Source organism: Acomys minous (assembly GCF_964271855.1).
Source record: "Acomys minous genome assembly, chromosome: 3".
Lineage (NCBI taxonomy): Eukaryota > Metazoa > Chordata > Mammalia > Rodentia > Muridae > Acomys > Acomys minous.
Window position 1 is genome coordinate 78,630,622 of NC_140485.1, and position 20,206 is coordinate 78,650,827.

General features: G+C 52.3%; 1 protein-coding gene and 1 long non-coding RNA gene across 3 annotated transcripts in view; one reads left to right on the forward strand and one right to left on the reverse strand.

The window, feature by feature from the left end:
• The window catches only part of EPB41L1 (erythrocyte membrane protein band 4.1 like 1), a 130,669-nt gene extending 115,030 nt beyond the window's left edge, over nucleotides 1-15,639 (reverse strand). The window contains exons 1-2 of one of the 2 annotated variants that reach the window (XM_084775644.1): nucleotides 15,500-15,639; nucleotides 14,898-15,111 (exon numbers count right to left, since the gene is read on the reverse strand). The gene's annotated coding sequence lies outside the window, so the exon portion shown is untranslated. Of the gene's footprint in view, nucleotides 1-14,897; nucleotides 15,155-15,499 lie in introns of those variants that run through there. The other variant, XM_084775643.1, reaches the window with a different exon arrangement.
• Nucleotides 1-20,206, forward strand: part of LOC311594194 — a 522,815-nt gene that overhangs the window by 301,159 nt on the left and 201,450 nt on the right. The gene's annotated exons all lie outside the window — the stretch shown is intronic.

Genomic DNA, 20,206 nt, shown 5'->3' on the forward strand with positions numbered 1-20,206 from the left:
CTACACAGCACCAGGACTCTCTTGGAGCCGGGGGAGGAGTGCCAGCCTGTAACCACAGCACTCCAGAGCCAGAGGCAGGAAAGTCACTGCAAGCTCAAGACCAGCACATTCTACATACAGACCGGGGTCCAGGACAGCCAAGGTTTTATATATATAATGACACCCTGGCTGGCGGGCAGAGTTGGACAGAGACAGAGAGAAAGGATGGCGTCTGTGGAATACCACGATAGACTATCCTCTAGTCTCCAAATATGTGCAAACACACAAACATGCACAGGAATATGCACACATACATACACATGGGAAAAAAAAAAGACACTGTGCTGATTGGCTTTTTGCCAACTTGATACAAGCTGAGCGTCATCTGGGAAGAAGGGATGTCAATGAAAGAAATGCTTCCGTCATATTGGCCTGTGGTAAGTCTGTGGGGCCATTTTCTTCGTTAATGACTGCTGTGGGAGGACTGCTGTGGGAGGACTGCTGTGGGAGGACTGCTGTGGGAGGACTGCTGTGGGAGGACCGCTGTGGGAGGACTACTGTGGGTGGTGCCACCCCTGGACAGGCGGCCCTGGGTTGTATAAGAAAGCAGGCTGAGCAAGGCAGGAAGCAGCACCCGTCCATGGTTTCTGCTTCAGATCTTGCCTTGGGGTTTCTGCCCTGACTTCATTCAGAGATGGACTGTGACTTGGCATGTGTAAGCCAAATAAATCCTTTCGGTCATGGTTTTTATCATAGCAAGAGAAGGCAAACTAAGGCAGCCCTCTTTTGTGTCATGAGACCAAGAATGACTGTTCCTGACCTGCTCCTGTCTTCCACAACAACCTCAAGGGACGATGCCCTCCTAACACTGGCCCAGACATCACTACAACAGCGCTGGGAAGCCCTGCACTTGCGCTCTGTCTATGCGGCTAGGAAGTTTTCCTTGTCAAGGCCTCTAGTTCCTCATCTGCAAAAGGGGCACTTATCTTTGCCTGACCACTGCCATAAAGGGAGAGGCAAAGAGGGTCCCCCAAAGCTAAGCCATTTGTGAGGTCCCCCACTCCCCATCCCAGCTCTCCTGCTTCCCTCTGGTCCATTCCTCAGCCAAACAGGCGGTACAGCAAAACCCAAGCGGCGGAGCTGGGCGAAGGTGGTGCACGCCATTCATCCCAGCACCGGAGGCAGACACAGGTGGATCGCTGCGAGATCGAGGCCAGCTAAGGCTACACAGAGAAACCCTGTCTGGGGGGTAGGGGACAAGCGGTGGATGTGGCGCTGATAGCAACACCCTCACCATCAGTGCCAACAGCAGCCACTGCCAATGTGAATCAGGTGTGCCGACTATGCTAGGCGCTTCCTGGTATGACAGACTAATTTTCAGCAGAGTAAAGTAGCCAGTGTCACACAGGGCAAGTGGCATGGCCAAAACAAGAAAAAAAAATGTTACCCTGGAGGCCATGGGATTACCCAGGGCAGCATCTCACGAAGAGGCAGGCGTCCATCCCTTCAGGGCTGGAGGTGAGGCGAGCAATACCAGGCCTGCTCCGACTCCTCAAATCTCCTCAAGTAACTCTCGTCTTTACAGAGTCTTATATTGCTATTGGGATGTGTCCAACTCAAACTATAACAATACTGTCCAGCAGAAATATGATGAAAGGCAGGCACGGTGACAGGTGCCTGTCGTCACGCAGCTACTGAGGAGCCCTGGGCACGAGGAGAGAGAGATGTGCTGGCTAGGTTTATGTCAGCTTGACACAAGCTTGAGCTATCTGAAAGGAGGGAACCTCAACTAAGAAAATGCCTCCGTAAGATAAAATTGCAGGCAATTCCGTAGAGCATTTTCTTAATTAGTGATTGACGAGGGAGGACCTGGCCCATTATGGGTGGTACCATCCCTGGGCTGGTGGTTCTGGGTTTTCTAAGAGAGCAGGCTGAGTAAGCCGTGAGGAGCAAGCCAGTAAGCAGCACCCCTCCATGGCCTCTGCATCAGCTCCTGCCTCCAGGTTCCTGAATGTTTTGAGTTCCTGTCCTGACTTCCTTCAGTGATGAACAGTGAGTGATATGGAAGTGCAAGCCAAATAAACCGTTTCCTCACCAAGTGGCCTTTTTTGGTCATGGTGTTTATTACAGCAATAGAAACCCAAACTAAGACATACATAAATTCAAGGTATAATGCAATATATACGGGGCTGGAGAGATGGCTCAGCGGTTAAGAGCACTGACTGCTCTTCCAGAGGTCATGAGTTCAATTCCCAACAACCACATGGTGGCTCACAACCATCTATAATGTGATCTGATGCCGTCTTCTGGCCTGCAGGTGTATATGCAGGCAGAGCTCTGTATACATAATAATAAATAAATAAATCTTTTTAAAAAATAATGCAATATATACATAAAATACAAAAACTTAATTAGCCACAATTTAACAAATATGTAAATGCCAACATGTAATCAATGTAAACTATTTAGATATCTTTTTTAATGCTAAGTCTTCTAAATCCAGTATGTATTTTCAAGTATTTAGCTTTTAAAATTGAAAAAACTACATTCACAAGTCTTACTTCCCAAACGTTCATAGGGGCTTGTCTGCAACCGAATGGAGTATTGCTTTAAATGTCTAATTGATAAATAAAATGAAATAACTAACAGAATTTAACATTCGGCTCCTTGGCCTCACTAGCCACATTTGGAATGCTCAGTAGCCACATGGGGATTAGTGGTTTCTGTTGGAGCTAGCTCTCTACAGGAGGTACCTGGGGTGTTGGTGTCAGGCAGTGTCCTCCATGGCTCTGGCCCAGAGCTCAGCCTCAGAGGCTCAGCTGCACCAGACTAGAGTGGTGTCTACTCATTTCACAGCCCCTGCCGAGCCTGATAGCAATAACCCACCTCTGGTGTCTGTTATATTCCCAATGCTGGCGATAGAGGGACCAGAGTCCAGAGGATGGCAACGTAGCTCAGGAAGTGGTCACACCAGCTTTGACTGGCCCTGATGACCTGGCAGTTTGAGCTGAGCTGTCCCTAACACTTGTCAGGTGCCTGCCCCAGGCTCAACTTCTAGAGAAGAAATAAGCCTCTGCTATACAGGGGGTGGTGAGGCCGAGAAAGGCAGGCACTGCAAGGCAGCACTCAGTAGAATTCCCTATAGACTATGGAGGGCTCAGGCCACTGTGACCCCACCCCCTTCTTCTCTCCCTCCCCCCACAAATGCCCAGCAGGAGGCAAAGCCGGCTCAGTACACTGACTTCCTGCATTCTGGGTGGGTCCCCTGGGCTAGGCACCCTATAATCTCCCAGCCTTCCCAAGAGCGCTCGGGCAGAAGGCCTTGGACCAGGGCCAGGCCTCATACTTACCTCCCAGGCTTACCTCTGCTGGAGGCAGGGGTAAGGTCCAAGTGGCAGGCTGCCCCCCCCCCACTGCCCCCCTCCCCGGGAGGGAGAGGGCCCCAGAGACAGGCTTCACAGTAGGGAAGAGGTAGCAGGCACAGGCCAGAAAAAAAAAAAAACCCAGGTGGCTCCACCCCTCTCCTGGGGAACAAGGCCAGCACAGCCCCTTCCCAGCCAGCCCAGCAGCAGGGTGAAACTCAGCAGCCATTAGGTTTAACAATTAACTCTGGTTGGTTTTTCAGTTCAGCAGAAGGTAAATCCCGCAAAAAAAAAAAAAGTCTTACCTGAAGCTAAAGGGACTTAGAAGTCAGGTGGCTGAAAGGAGGGGAGAGACCTATCCCTGCCAGTGTGGTCCGTCCCCCCCCCTTCCCCCCCCCCCAGAAGTCAGAGGCAATGCCTGGTGCACAGGAAGTGATTAATCAAGAAACATTTTTAATAAGCAAATAAAGAGTAGAGAGGTACCGTGGACTACAACAGGCTTGCCTAGGTGGGCAGACCAGCAGAAGGGGGAAAGAAAGGCTATCTTGAGCTGAATAGCCCTTCATCCCTTTGACGTCACAAATCCTAGAACAGCGGCCATGAAGGGCATGCCAGGAGCATGGCTTTAAAGTCCCCAGCTCTGAAGGGCACCCCTGATCTGGTCTTCCTATCATGACCTTGGGAGCCCTGACGCCTTGAAAGTAGCAGATGAGCCGGGTGTGGTGGCGCACGCCTTTAATCCCAGCACTCGGGAGGCAGAGTTGGGCGGATCGCTGTGAGTTCGAGGCCAGCCTGGTCTACAAAGTGAGTCCAGAACAGCCAAGGCTACAAAGAGACCCTGACTCGAAAACCAAAAAAAAAAAAAAAAAAAAAAAAAAAAAAAAAAAAAAGAAAGTAGCAGATGAGATCCCACCGTGGCACAGGCCAGCTGGCTCTGCTGTGCTCCCGGATCTCTGGCTGCTTGGCAACAGCCTCCTCTTCTAAGGCCCGCCCCCTGACTTCCCCCACATCTCAACATGCCTGCAGATCCCACCTTATCCAGCCCTTTCTCCTTTTCCGGAAGGAAGGCTGGAGTGATGAAGGCTCCAGCCCACACATCCCACTCACCTGGATCCCATACCCCCAGCAACAGATGGCTCCCAACCTGACACTGGAGCAACGATTCCAATTCTCCTTGGATTCCTGGCAGCCACCTCATCCTTCTCCCAACCCCTAACACAGACCTAGACTCACAGCCCGCCACGGGCTCAGGGGCCAGTTCCCACAAGGCTCTCGGGCAGTGGGCCTCAGCTCCCCATCTGTCTCTTGGGGCGGGCGTTATGTTAGGAGGGCAGATCTTTTTTTTTTTCTGCTGGTTCTCTGACCTTGAGAGATTCTGACATTTTAGGGGGTGGGCGTCCCTTTTCACTTTAAGTTTAGAGAGAACAGGGTTCAAATCCTGACCTTGGCCAGGTCCACAGGCAGCTCTGAAAAGGCCTGGAACTGAGGGATGACAACGGCCATTCGCAGCACCAGCCGGCACAAAGAAGATCTAAATTTCCATGGCCACTTCTGCTGAGCAACCTTCACTGGCTCCCCATTGCCCAGCTAAAGCCCCCCTCCCAGCCCCGCCCCCACCCCCACCCCTGCTCTCAGTGGTAGCATCAAGAACTGTCAGTCCTGCAAACGCATTATCTTATGAAGCCTGCCACGCCCCCTCCTCCTCCTGAGCTCTCAGCCTGGAGCCTAGGGCTGTGTGTTTCCACTCTGCTCTTCCCTGCACATAAACACTGTCCCGTGCCGCACAGGAAGCTCCTGCTTCCACAGGAGAGCAACCCCAGTTAGTCTCCTACTTCACGCCCTTCCACCCCAGTGGTACCCCAGCTCCCTGCACCCCCACTCTGCCAGACACTGGCTCCTTGTGCTAGAGTCTCGCCGCCCCTGTGACCAAAGACCCTGAAGACCTTAGAGCTTCTGTAAAGGCTTCAACCTTTTATTGTGACCACGAGAACTGCTGAAGCAATAAAGGCAGTAGTCACTAATTTTGAAATAATGGATTATACCCATGTACTGGTCATTTGCTCTCCGCAGTGCTTTCCACGCACCGAACACAGCGCTTCGGTTGTAGCCCCACGCCGCCACGACTGTGTCTTTGGATAGGTTTGGTTTGGTTTGTTGGCTTTGTTTTGTTTTGTTTTTGTAGGGGGAGGCTGAGATGGGATTTCTTTTTTTGTGGGGGAGGGTTCAAGACAAGGTTTCTCTGTGTTAGCCTTGGCTGTCCTGGACTCACTTTGTAGACCAGGCTGGCCTCAAACTCACAGCAATCCGCCTGCCTCTGCCTCCCGAGTGCTGGGATTAAAGGCGTGTGCCACCATACCCGGCTGAGATGGGATTTCTATACAGTCCCCATTGGTGCGGAGCTCACAAACCCCTGCCTCATTCTGGCAAGTGCTGGAGTTACAGGTGTGTGCAGTCACTCCCACACCCAGTCCTATCCCTTTGTCTTAACCCGAGAAAATCCAGGCTCAGCGAGAGGAAGCGATTTGCCCAAAGTCACACAGCCAGCAAATGGCAGCATCGGGAGTGGAATTTAAGTTCTTAGCTACTGTCCTGTTTGGCCTCTCTCCAGCCCACCAATAAAGGAGGAGCGTTGTGAGAAGCTGACCTGACAGTCACAGAGGTTGAAAAGAAAGCTGGCCCAGCTCAAGGCTAGAGGCTGCCCTTGGCCTGGGTTAAACACCTGCTCTGTGGCCAGTCCTGTGCAGGGGGGCTGGGGAGCAAAGGATGAGGCACGAGACTTTTCAGCAGTGAAAGGGACCAGACGCCTCTCAGATAAAGCAAAGACCCAGCAAAACTAGCCGCAGAAGGGACTAGCTGAGGTGCTGTGGAGGTGTAGGGGAGGTAGAGAGACTCTCGCTGTGAGGTGGAGGGCCACTGAGGCATTGTGGGCCAGAGGCTGGCGTGTAAGCAGAGCCTTGGAAAAGACAGGCTGGCATTCTTGGCACGGAGGAACAGAGGAGCAAGAGCAAAGAGGGGTGCGGGTGAGTATTGGGCGTGTCCCTGTGAACCCCCGGAAAGGAGTACTACGCGCCCTCCACTTGGCACCAGTCCAGGTATCCAGAAAGCCCCCGCAGAGAAACCACCTTGAACTTCCCCAGACTCACAGGCACCTGCTGCACTTCCGGTGACTGGGCATAGTGGGAAGAGAGCGAGCAGGGACCTGCGGGCCCAGGCATGTGGCTTCTTGACATGTGGGAGGGGCCAGGAGGAACCTGAATCCAGGCTCTGTCCATTCTCAGGAAACGGCAATGCTGAGGATTAGTGGAGGCAGGTGACACAGAGGCCCAAAAGGAGAAGAGTAGAGAAGACAGCCGGGGCAGCAGGAGACATGACTTCCAGAACCTCCGATCAGAGCTGCCTGGAGCCTTGGTGTTACCCTGCTCAAGTCCCGCTTTACACGGGAAACCTGAGGTCAGACAGAGGAAGGGACCTTCCTAGCAAAAGTAACCAGCAGCGTAGCCGAGACACTAGATAGAAACTACATGGCCCTGCCAATCGCCGCCTGTTGACCTTTAGGTCTTACTTCTAACTCCCTGAACATCCTGCAGCTATGAGCCGGGCGCGGTGGCGCACGCCTTTAACCCCAGCCCTAGGGAGGCAGAGGCAGGTGGTCGCTGTGAGTTCGAGGCCAGCCTGGTCTATAAAGCGAGTCCAGGACAGCCAAGGCAAACACAGAGAGACCTTGTCTCGAAAAAAAAAAAAAATCCTACTGCTAAAGCATGTGGCTCACACCTGTCTTCCTAGCACTTGCTAGGCTTAGGCAGGAGAAATGTCACAAGTCCCAAAAAGTCACCCTGAGCTAAGAATGAGATCCTGCCTTAAAAATAAATAAACCAGGTGGTGGTGGTGGTACACGCTTTTAATCCCAGCACTGAGAAAACAGAGGCAGGAGGATCTCTGTGAGTTTGATGCCAGCCTACGTAGCAAGTTCCAGGACAGCCAAGGCCACATAGTGAGATTCTGTCTCAAAAATAAATAGATAGGGCAGTGGTGGCACATATCTTTAATCCCAGCACTCATGAGGAAGAGGCGGGTGGATCTCTCTGAGTTCTGAGTTCAAGGCCAGCCTGGTCTGCAGAGCAAGTTCCAGGACAGCCAGGACTATACAGAGAAACCCTGTCTCGAAAAACAGACAGGCAGGCAGACAAGCAGGCAGGCAGGCAGACAGAATGAGCAATAAATAAAATCAAAGGACCTTCCAACCTGCCCTATCACCTTCCTCTGGTGCCATATCTCTCCCAAAGATGGGTAGCTGACCAGAATAAGGAGGACTTGGCCATTGCCAGCCCTGGGGACACTGTGGCAAACAAAGCACAGGCTTGAAGTCCCAGTGCTCAGAATGAAGAATTTGCTCTTAGAACTTGAACAAAGTATGTACCTCTGTGACCCCCTAAACATTTTCACAGGCCCCAAGAGAGACTCAAAAGTACCCTTGGGCTTTGGCCAGATCAAGATTTAAGCCCCAGCTGGGCCTCTTGCTGGCTGAGCACTGGGTAGGCCCTGGGCATGTTATGTAGCCTCCTCAGATGTGACAGGGATTGTAGTCTGTGTCCTTGGGTAGTAAGTGGCAAGGATTAAGCGGCAGAAGTCCCAGGAAGGGCTTAGCATAGTACCTGGTGTGACAAAGAAGCCGATGATAAGTGACAGCGGAGATTTCTAAGTCTCCACAGTGAGCCTATGACAACCCTAGGCTTTCTAATTCTAGGTAGCCCCAAATCAGTCGCCTGAAGTGGCTCTGTCGACTTTATCTTTAGACCTATAATCTCAAGAGACGGTGGAGAGGGACGTAGAGAGAGGCAAAATGGAGAGAGTGAGAGAGAACCCAGAAGAGCGGGGTGGGGGGTAAGGGGGAAGAATGAAGCAGAGCTCCCCAGCTTGGAAGCTGCCAGGCTAGGAAAAACCCTCCCACTCTCACCCAGCCTGCAGGGAAGCACGGGCCTGGGTATCAGAGTCTTGGGTTACCTCCAGGAGCTGGTCCCCCATGGCAGCTTCCTCCCCTCCCACTAGAGCACAGGGAGTGGCCACTGCCAGGTCAGCCACACAGCAATGGCTTGTTTACTCCGCCCCAGTGACCTCTGTCTTTTCTTCTTAAATGCATATGTGTGTGAGTGTGTGCCTGCGTGTCTAGGCATGCCATGTGTGTGCCTGCGTGTCTAGGCATGCCATGTGTGTGCCTGGTGGCCAGTGAAGCCAGAAGAGGGTGTTGGAGCCCTTGGAGCTGGAGCAAGAGTTTCAGTTATGAGCCTCTATGGGGCTGCTGGGAACTGAGCCTGGGTATTCTACAAATCCAGTGAGCACACTTACACTGAGCCATCTCTTCAACCTCTGGGGCCTCTCACTTGCTGCTGATCCTCCCGGCTGGAGCCTCCCCTCTATCTAGGACTTGTACAGTACCCTCTTTAGGCATCCACACACCCTAAATGCCTGCTTCTGGAACGGCAGTAGCAACTGGGGAAAACACACTGTCCTGGAGCCACAGATAAGGTATTTGTTTATCTTTCTTTCTTTCTTTCTTCTTTTCTTTTGACAGAAGGTTTCTTTGTGCCCTGGCTGCCTGAAACTCACTCTGTAGACCAGGCTGGCCTCGAACTCATGGAAATCAGCCTGATTCTGCCACACACCCCCCTCCCGAGGACTGGGAATTAAAGGCGTGTGCCACCGGGCCTAAAGCCCTTCAATTGCCACTGACAGCCTTGGGGGTGTCACTTGTATGTGGCTAATGAAGGCAGCAACAGGAGTCATGCCCATGGCTTCCCCAACTCTGAGCCTGGTAATCCCTCACGCGAAGCCTCTACAGAAGGGAGAAGTGGCCTCCCTGGGAGAAGAGTGGGCCGGGCTCTGAGGAGGTGCAACGGATGTGGCAATGGCCGAGGGTTATTACGGTGATGAAGCTTATAATTAAAAATCACAGCAACACACCCTTAGGCGACTCCCGAAGAGCTTTCTCATTATCTCCGGGGACTCGCAAACCTGGCAGGACTGGGTTTCATTCTATACCCATTCTAGACTCTAGAAGATGACTCTTCTCATCTGAAAACCTGGCAAGGCTAAGTAACCTCTCAGCTGCTCAGTGCGGAGAACCGGGAGCCCGGAGGAAGTCGTGACTGAGTACTGCGCACTTGTGCACAACCCCCAATGAATGTGCTTGCAACTCCACCCTGATCAGTCTCATCCCTGTAACACTATCATGGGCACTGTTGTCCTCATTTCATAGATGAAAAAAGCTAAGACTGAGAAAACAGTAACTGACCCATCCTAAGGCTCGTGGCCACTCTATTCAGAGCCTGAGCTTGGGTCTAAGCTTGAGGACGCTAAGGCCTAAGCTCTTTCCCCGCCTTCTGCCTATAGTAGGTTATATTGGTGACACCCACCCCTTTGCCACCTTCTCTAAGCAGAACCTCAGAATAAGAATTTGACCTTATTTGGAAATAGGGTCTTTGCCGATGTGATTAGCTAAATTACAATGAGAAAGAGAGGACTAGGGCAGGTCCTATGCCTTAAAAGAAAGGAGCCACAAAGGCAGGCACAAGATGACAGTAGACCACCACGCAGCAAGTCAAGGCCACCACTGCTGGCCTCCTCCAGAAGCCAGTGGGGACCAGGGAGCAGAGTCCCCTAGGCAGAAGGTACCAGCTGGCTGACAGTGGATGCCAGGCTTCCAGAACCGAGAGAATATAAGTCTGTGGATCTGGGCTCCCTGGACTGCAGCAGCCTCAGGGAGATAGCGTGCTGCAGCAGACCCAGAATCTAGAGAGCTCTATTTGACGGATTCCCGCTCTCCAAGCAGCTGTGGAGAGGTCAGTCCATTCTCTGGGCCACTTGACGTCTGGGCTCCTACACACACACACACACACACACACACACACACACACACAGCTGATGATTCCCACTGAGACTGTTTACCAGGCCAGACCCAGACTCTATCCACAATCCTCCTCTTCTGCCTTGAATCAGCAGTTCCCACCACCTGGAGAGCTGTTTTGAGATGCAAATCCAATCCTTGCTGGTCGGCTCAATTCTCCCTACTCCCTACCACCACCAAGATGAGGTCAAACTCCTCCACAGGCCTGGAGCCATTGTGCCTCCCACCCCGCCAATTCTGCAGCCTCTCTCTCACTCAGCCCCTACCACCCACCCACCAGCTTTTGCTTTAACCATATGAGACCCTTTGGGATAATAAGCCACGTTGCCTTGGCACATACTGGGCCAACTACCACAAGACCAGATCTAACCCAAACCCCACCTTCTCCTCCCCTATAAAGCCTTTTCCTCCCTAAGCTGTCACACCTCCCCACCCTGTGCATTGTCCTTTGTGCTGTGACACCCCTACATATCTGCTGCCACCCCCAGGCTGTGAACCCCAGGCTCATTTCTTTTTCTGTAGGTCAAGGGCCTAACACGAAGGCATTCAAGCAGGCTGAACCAAACCGTGCAGTAGCCATCAGAGTAATAAGAGCTAACATTTACCAAATGTTTACTCCGTGCCCACATTGTGCTGAAAGTTCCATATGTGGCATCCCATTTAATTCTCAAATCAACCCTGTGAAACAGAGATTCCTATTGGTTCATTCTACGGGTGAAGAGATTTGAAGGAAGGGATGAAGTCACTTACTCAACTAGTGTATGACAAAGCCTGAAGGACTCAGGCACCAGTGCCAGGAGCCTTAAGAGCCTGTCCTTATCTGATTCAATCATCAACTATGGGTTGGAAACATTTAAATGTAAAATTCCAGAAAAACACAATGCATATATTTTAAATTGTAGACTGTTTTGGGTGGCATAATTAAGCCTTTTCCCCTCCTCGCTCTGTTCTGTTTAAGGCATGAATCATGCTGGGCAGTGATGGCTCACACCTTTAATCCCAGCACATGGGAGGCAGAGGCAGGCGGATTCTGAGGTCAAGACCAGCCTGGTGGTCTACAGAGCCAAGGCTACACAGAGAAATCCTGTCTCAAACAAACAAACAAACAAAACAAAAACAAAAATCCCCAAAGACACGAACCCCTCCTTGTCCAAGGTGTTTACCCTGTATCAGCTACCTACCAGCTCAATTTTCAGACCAACTGTCACCTGGAATCCCAGCACCCTTCCTTTACACAACAGTGGCCCCAGTGACTAAGAACACTGATGCTGGTGACCTGAGTATATACCAGAGAAGCCACAAAAGCGCTTTCTCTAAGTGAAAAGATGAACGTTCTCAACTCAATATGAAAAAAAAGATATGGTATGTCCACGGTTCAGTACGATTCACTTTTAGACATCCCCCCAACGGAGTCTTGGGCTAAATCCTCATTGGATCAGGAGGGCCTACTGCACTAAGAACACTCACCCCGATGCCTTCCTTTGGTGGAAGAAACACACAAAGGAAGACAGTGATGTGCCCAGCCACACCCCGTGTCTTTAGGTTCCTCATCCATTCTGATCCTCTGCACAGTCTCATGGGATCCTATTTCAGGAGGACACAGCACACAAGTGAGGCTGTGTCTTCCAAGAGCTTTCCCTCGCCCTCCCAGGCAGAGCCATCCAGCTTCGGGGCACACAGTAGGAGCTCAGGTCTGTAGCCAGGAGATGCAGGAGTGAAAAAGAAAAGGAACCTGCCGGAAGACAACCCATGCCCTGCTTGGATAGTAGCACAGCATCTACCCAAGCTTAAAGGGAATCTTAAGAAAGGGCGTCATTGAGCACCATCTCCTACTTTAGACATTAATTTGTGCGACAGGCTTTTGGAACACAAATTAAAAGCCAGACACTATGAGGGACACCAGGAAGATGAAGAAGTGAGTCCCTGCCCCAGATGGCATTTACAGTCTAGTCGAGAGAGACAAATCAAACAACTAACAAGTTCAAGTATAATTACACACGCTCACAAGCCCTGTGAGACAGGAGCTCTAAGAATGTTTGAATGCTCGCCTAACCTAGGGAGTTGGCAAAGCCCTGCCCCCTCCCCCCAATGGCCTTGCTGCAATGAAGTCTGAGAAGCAGAGGGGCCCCACATGCACAAAATCCCAGAGCTACAAGGGCAAGGAACGGATTGCATCCGCCTTCTTGTAAGCCAAGGTAAAAGGGTGGATAAAATGAGCGTAGCAGGGAAGCTACAAGGTGGGATTTTTGCTTTGGTCAGCAAAGCAGTTACTTGTCTAAAATCACAAGGGAGACCCAGGGTGTGAAGCCAGAACCCCTACCTACTTAAGGTCCGCTTTGGGGTTACTTCAGGCCCATGTTCGACAGACTGCAAGAAGGAAGGGGTTTCCCTCATTTCAACCCTGAAGCTCCTGGCTCCTCCACAGGCCAGAATAATTTGCACTTGTTAAAAAGTAGAATTGCTAGGCCCCATCCCCAGATGTTTTGATCTGGTGTAGGTCTACCAGGAGGCTCCAATATTGCGTTTCTAATAAACTGGGAACCCCGCTGCAGATGGTAAAGCTGACCACACTGGGAACTGGTGCTCTGGGCTCTAGTGAGGAAAATGGCAGATGGTGAGGAGGGGCACAGCCAGGACCTCCGGGGGGTGGGGGGGAGGGGGGGGAGAGAAGGGTGAATTCCTGGCTAGCACGATGTCTCCTACCAAGCCCGATGACCTGAGTTCAATCCCCAAGGCCCACACAGGAAAAGGACAGAACCGACTCTTACAGGTAAGTTATCCTCTGGCCTTTGTAAGAAAAAAAAAATGTAAGGACAGTGAATTCCTAAATCTTGGTAATGAGTCTAGCGCTGAGAGCTGGAGTCCAGCCTCACAGGCCCGTTACCACCGTCTAATCAGAGAAACTTAGCCTCAGGCCGGTTAAAGTCTTTATGAGAAACAAAAATAAACACAAAAGGGTGGTTGTTGTCAGAAGGGGACCCCTGCACTAGACTGCAGCGCCTGTGCCCTGCAACCTCTCCTGAGCTGTGCACTTAAGGAAAGAGAAGAATCCCAGCGCTGCCGCCGCCGCCTCTGCTGCCTCTGGAGCAGGAAGCGGTTGAAGTGCGCCACTGCCGCCCACCCCTCAGCCCAATTCTATCACTGTACACTTGTCTTCCTTTGATGCCCCCTTTCCACTCCAAATCCTGCACACAAGCCACACGCAGCAAGGAGGAGGGAAGTTAGAAAGAGCCAGAAGGCTGGGGCTTGCACGTCCTCTTTCCTTCCCTCTGTGAGTGTCTGGGTTTCTCTAGCGTCTTGTCAGACCCAGACACTCTACACTTCAGTACCAGTAGAAGCCTGCAAAGCCAGTCATTGAATCCTCACACTTCTTTTTCCCCTTGTTTTTCAGCACAGGGGTCTTTTTCCTTCTATTCCGATTTGCAGCAAAATGGCACTTCCCTTACTGCCCCCACATGCAGGCTCGCCCGTACATAAACAGCTACACACACAGAAAAAACAAATATACCATAACTCATCTACTGCTCATCAGTAAAACACACATATGCACCTAAATGCTCAAGAAATACACAGAGAGAACGCACATATGCACACAGACTAGACATGCCTGCAGTGCCCAATACATGGGGAAAAGGTACAGATATACATCTCTCTCAAAGTACAGAGGTCTCCTGGGAGGGGATTCCTTGGACTGGGGCGCTGGCCCTTTAAGACAGTGATAAGTCTCACTAGTCCTTTTTGGGTCCCTCGGCTGCTGTTGGGCTTGGCTCAGTGTCCGGGGTGAGGGTGTGAGTGTAGCGACTAGGCTGGGCGGCATCTGGCCCCAGTTACTGTCTTTACACCACAAGGAAACGTATCTTAGAACCCGCTGGGTCACTAACCCAGGGGCCGCTGTTGCTGTTAACCAGCACCCCACACCCATGTCTGCACACACCCACCCCCTTCACGCCCAATCACCCACCCCACCCCTCACAAACACACACCCGAGATTCTAGCAGGCCACGCCCTCCCCTTCAGCTCAGCCCAGAACCAAGGCTAGGCTGTCAGTAAGGCTCTCTCCCATACCCCGGGTGTGGCTGCCCACCTGCCAGCAGGGAGTCTCCATTCAGCTAGGATGCCCCCCGCCGCCGCTGCTACCCACTTCCTCGGCCAGTGCCGGGCTCCCGGCGACGACAGCGCCTCGGCCGCCGCCTCCACCCCTTTCCTCCCGGCAGTGCGGAGACAAAGCCGAGCACACGCACAGAGGGGCTACGCGGGTGCACACCCGCCCTCACACGCGCGCACACACACACACACACACACACACACACACACACACGGGGAGTCACATTGGTGTGCTCACAGCGAAACACACACACACAGGCACGCACGCGCACACACCCGCTATAGGCTTCAGCCACAAGTGAAGCCATCCATACAGGCACACACCCTCATCCAGATGTACACACTACTACACATTGGGACACACCCTCTCCAGGCACACCCGCGGATAAACACACGCAGATCCAAGACCCTCACCCAGATTAGCCCACCAACCAGCCCCTTATTCAGTTGCACACGCGCGTACACGCCAAACAGCCACTTGAAAAGATCTACATACACATGCTCGTTCACATTCAACGCACACCCAGAGTCGTGGACCCCGACACACGTACCCGCAAAGACACGAATCGAAGCTCGCAGCTCCGGCCACGCACGTCCTCCAACACGCGAAGCTCGGGACGTAGCAACAGCCTGCGCGGTCTCCGCGCCTCGCTAACCTGGCGGCGGCGGCGGCGGCGGCTCGGCTTCCGGGGGCCGTCTGTCTGTCTGTCTCTGTCGGTCCTCGCTTCCACTGGCCGCCCGGGTGGGCTCCGAGGCGCTCAGAAGCTGCGCAGAAATGCCCCGCTCGCTCTCTCCTTCGCTCCCTCCCACGGCGCTCAGCCCCCTCCCCTCCCGCTCCGCACACCCCCTCTCCCCCTCCGCCCCGCCCCAGCGGCTCCCTGGGAGGAGGCGGCCGCGGCGATCCCGGCCAGCCCAGCGTCCGAAGGACGTGCGAGCGGCGAGCGCGACCCACTGGCCCCAAGAGCTGAGCTGCCCGGGAGCAACCATGCCCAGTCCCGGGGAGGGAAGCTCGGAGGAACGTGCGCCCCGCGAGCCCGCGCGGTTCGCCTCCCCACCTGGGCCAGGTATCCACTTGAGCCTTGGTAGAGCTCAGAGGCCCGGCCGAGCCTCTCTTCCTCCAGGTCCCACCCTGGGGCGCTTGGCCTTACCCTACCTCCTCTAGAGACGAGCCGCCCGCACCAAGCCCGCTTTTCCTTTTCCTTGGCCTTGACCGCTCGTCGATCAGTCCGGTAGCCTGGACTAACTCGGTGGACCAGCAGCACCATTCAGGCGTCCTCTGCCTCCGGCAGGGACTTAGCCGACGCCCACCAACCTCCAGTTTCCCTCCTATTGTTTGGGCGGCTGAAGCTGCGAAGCTGCCGAAAACCTTGCAGCTCTTTCCAGCCAGTCTCAGGTGACAGCCCCTTTGGCACTCTCTGGGAACTCAGCAAGGGCCAAGCTCCTGGTGCTGGGACCCTGGGAGCCGCAGGCCCAAGTATGCCCAAAGTACAGCACTTCTCTAAATTAGGATTATATCCGCCCTGGACCTTATCTGGCTCCTGCCATAGGTCCTGCTTTGATCTCATACTTAAAGCCAAGCATAGGAAAGGGGCAAACTAACCAAAGCTGTGAGCCTAGAACTGCATCCGGAGAAGGTCAGCGCCTATCAGTGCCCCAGGACATAGATGAAAAAACGGAGCTTAGGTTCCCAGGGCAAGAGACGACCTCAGAAAGGTCAGGAATACTGAGCCTCCTTTGTTAGGCTTTGAAGGGAAGAAATGAGGAAGAAGTCAGTGTAAGAACTTACAGGACTTTACTAGAAGCCAGGGCATGGGTGACAACATGAGCAAAAGACACCTTCGCCTTCTTGTGTCACTTTGGCCCTAACCATATCTTAAGTGGTGCCTGTGATCCACCTAAGTCGCCCCAGGTAGCACAGAGTCAAAGCCAAGGCTAGAAATTCTGGTTCCTCCTTGTGGTCCCACCCCACCCCGACTCCGGTACAGGATGCTAAGAGCAGATTAGAATCCAATAGCTGTGTAGATAAATCCAGAAGGGGAGGCCTGGTTTGGACCTCCAAGGACATGTGATAAACTAAGAGAGCCAAACTGAGGAAACCAAGGCCCTAACACAGGACTCAGCAGAGCTTGAGCGGCTTTTCTCTATAGCGTGGAGGAAAGTCCAGGATGCAGATTAAATTAATCATAACAATTGGCTTATTTGGAACACTTACATTCCAGACACTGCTCTAAGAGCCATATTTGCATTAACCCATTTCATCTCTACAGCTACACCAGGGGTTAGAAGTCAACACAGAGTCACTACGTAGCTTGAAAAGTAGCACGGTCAGGATCCAGGAAGCTGATTTGGAATTCCCACGTTTAACCATCAGGCCAGCCCTGAATAACCCACCATAACAAGACTGTATTTATGAATGTTTTCTGTCTCCCTGTAGTTTCTTGGTACCAAGCACAGATCCTGATTCAGAGACCTAATTTATTAAAGAATGATTTGCTGGGGGGGGTGTGGAGGGGGGCTGGAGAGATGGCTCAGTGGTTAAGAGCACTGGCTGTTCTTCCAAAGGTCTGAGTTCAATTCCCAGCAACTACATGGTGGCTCACAACCATCTATACTAGGATCGGATGCCCTCTTCTGGCATGCAGATATACATGCAAATAGAGCACTCATATAAATATATATATATATCTTTTTAAAAAACAAATAAAAAAAACTATTTGATGGCATAGGTGTGGTTCCAGTGCCCTCTGCTATGGTTGGGGAGTGAGGGGGTGGTGGTTGTTATCAGTGGTTTTAGATGATGCTGAGGAGATATGGACTGCTAATCAGATCTGCTGCTGTCAGCATGAGAGAGAGAGGGGGGGGGGAGAGAGAGAGAGAGAGAGCACAAACAAGAGCACTTCAGAAACCAGATCCAGATCTCAACAGGCTTGAAGACTGAACTGAAACTAACAGAAGGAGCTACCACCACTCAGAATAAGTGTAAAGTCCTGTCCTGAAGTCTAAACCAGAGAGCACTTTGCACTGTCTGTAGCCTGCAGCCACCAGTGGCTACTGAGCCGTTAGGACATGGCTGGAACTTCGCACCTAATTTTATGTACTTTACACTTAAGAGCCATGGCTGGGGGTGGGGGGGGCGGTGGTGCTGGTAACTAGAGAGAGTGTCTCCATGAGATCAACATGCACAAAAATATGGTATAGAAGAATCTAGATTCAGAGCGGTTTTCATGAAAATCACTTGAAGATTTTTTTTACTTGGCCTTGAGCTCAGTAATACAATGGGAATGGGGGGAGGGGAGGGGAGCAGGGAGGTACACTTTATCAACTGAAACCAGAGGTAAAAGCCTATTGCCCTAGAGGGACCCCAGCTAGACCACAGGGCTCAGCTCTAGGCCCCCCATCTGAGAGAGACACTGTCATACTGAGGCATGTCTAGAGGAAGGGGACCAGAGTGCTGAGGACCCGGACATCTCCTGCGTAAGTGGCCTGGAGGAGGGTGTGGTGGCTGTCTCAGCCTTAGCAGGCTGCCACCCTCAAAAGGGGATGTGATCTGTTCCCTATACTGTATTTTATGTCTACTAAGCAAGACAAAAACATCTGTGTACATGAACCCTTAGGGCTCCAGTAGGAAGGATCCATGCGGAACAGATCGGCGGTCCCCCTCAGCCCCTACTCCACCCCAGACCTGGCTCATATGAAACACCGATTACAAATTTTATGGTTGAATGAACTTGGCAGAATTACATTTACCTCCTGTAGGTAGACACCCCAGAGGATGAGTCCAGATCACCTTAAAGAGCCTTCTAGAGCTGGGGAGGGGGCGGGTAGTTCAGTGGGTAGAACACTCATCTAGCACGGAGGGACACCTTACACCTATCCTCCAGCACTGAGAAATGAGAAAGAAAAACAAATAAACAAAAACCTTATCTGATGTTTAAGGCTACCCCAAATTGGAATGGGCCTCTTCGAGCAACTTCATCCTGCCAATAGCTCTTCTTCATCGAGAGGCAGACCAGGAGCCAGGTGACAACCCCTCAAGGTGAAAACAAGCCAGTTGTAACAGGAGGGAAAACTCAAGATGGAGGCCAGGCTGCCAGACCATCATGTGGGAGTCTGTGCTGCCCTGGGCGGCCCACAGCTGAATCACAGGACTCACCTCGAGGTCCCACACATTCTGATGGGGACCCCATCACAGTAGGAAAAAATCCACAGGGAAAGAGTGAAGTCAGGTGGGATCAGCATCGGCGAATGCAATGGCCCAGGAAATCAGAGACTAGAAACCCAAGGACAGTTGTGACTTGAAAGGTAGAGCTAGGCTTGAGTTAGGACCCCTGGGTTCTAATCCCGCCTCTGCCATTAGTTGATTGTCTGGGGGTGACCACCGTCTTAGAGGTTTCAGTATTTCCACGTGTGGCACGCAGAGCGATGATCGCCAGGCCCTTCCTAGCTCTGGCTTCTCGGAATGGGAGACAGAGTGAAAAGTTACCCGGACTTTCCAAAGTAACAGTATCAGTTGCCTTCTTAGTGTAGCGATCAGTCTTTCAATAGGATTTGGTAACGGGGCTTGCTGGGGAGGCCAGGGAAGGGACAAGGAGGGACAAAAGTAGCATTGAGATGAGCGACAAGGAGAGGGTCAGCGAACATTACCCTTCCCCCCAGATCTCTAAGGGCAAACTGTGCTGTGCCCTGCCACCTCCCGACGGCTTCCTCATTCCTTTGAGCCACACCCCATACTTGGCTAAAAGAATCCACCAGTTCTAAGGAGTTTGACTCTGTTCCTCTGTTTTTCTTTCCTTTCTGGGGGCTGAATCCCAGGGTCTTGCACATTCAAAGCCCTGAATCTGTTACTGAACTACAGCCCAGACCTGCCCACCTCTCTTCACCAATGAACCCTCCTTTGGGTATTTCCTTACAATAACCGATACTACTGAGCTCTTGGCACAGGCTAGGCCCCTCCATGGTTTCCTCGCCCTGGAAGATGGCTCACATTGTTATCTCCAGCTTACCCTGTGGCATGGCTCGTAGAAATTCTACATTTTCCTGCATCTACTTGGTCTGTCAGGGAGGTTCCAGCTCAGGTTCCTGTGTTTTCAAGGTTGCATTCCTGAAGATGCCCAGCACTTTATTATGTGTGTGTGGGGGGGGGTTGTTGTTGTTTTGGGTTTGTTTGTTTGTTTGTTTGAGACAGGGTTTCTCTGTGTAGCCCTGTCTGTCCCCGCTCTGTAGACCAGGCTGGCCTCGAACTCACAGAGATTCGCCTGCCTCAGCCTCCCGAGAGCTGGGATTAAAGGCACACCTGACCACTACCCGGCTTACAGTGTGTTTTAAAACTAACTAGGAAGAAGGAGACCACTGTGATTTCCAGTTCTCAGGAGGGAAACAGATACTCAGAGGTTCGGTTCAGCCATTTGGACTAGTTAATCAAGTTTCCCCGGAGCAGTGGGTACCCCCTCCTTCTCGGCTCCTGATTCTGCACTTCCAGGGACGCCTCTTCCTCCTAGGAAGAAACTACCCAGCCCACCAAAGTGAAGGGCTTCCTGTCTTCTTCCTGCGGGAAGAAAAGGACTTCGGGAAGGTGAACGTTATCTCCTCCTGCATCGCACTCCCCGACCCAGCGCCTGGTGGTGGCGGTGCTGAAGGCTCACAGGGTGAGTCACGGGGCACTGACCTGTCAGAGTCACCTAAGCACAAGGTGCTAAGCTCAGTTTAGAGAGGTGGAAAATAGGGCAAGTGTTGTCATCCCCAGGAGAATGATGCTGTCGAAGCATGTGCCTCCCTCTCACCTCATCCCACCAGGACTCTGTGAACACACTGCAAAAGCCAGCAGGGGCAGAGGGCACCCATGACAAGGAAGAGTGAGTCC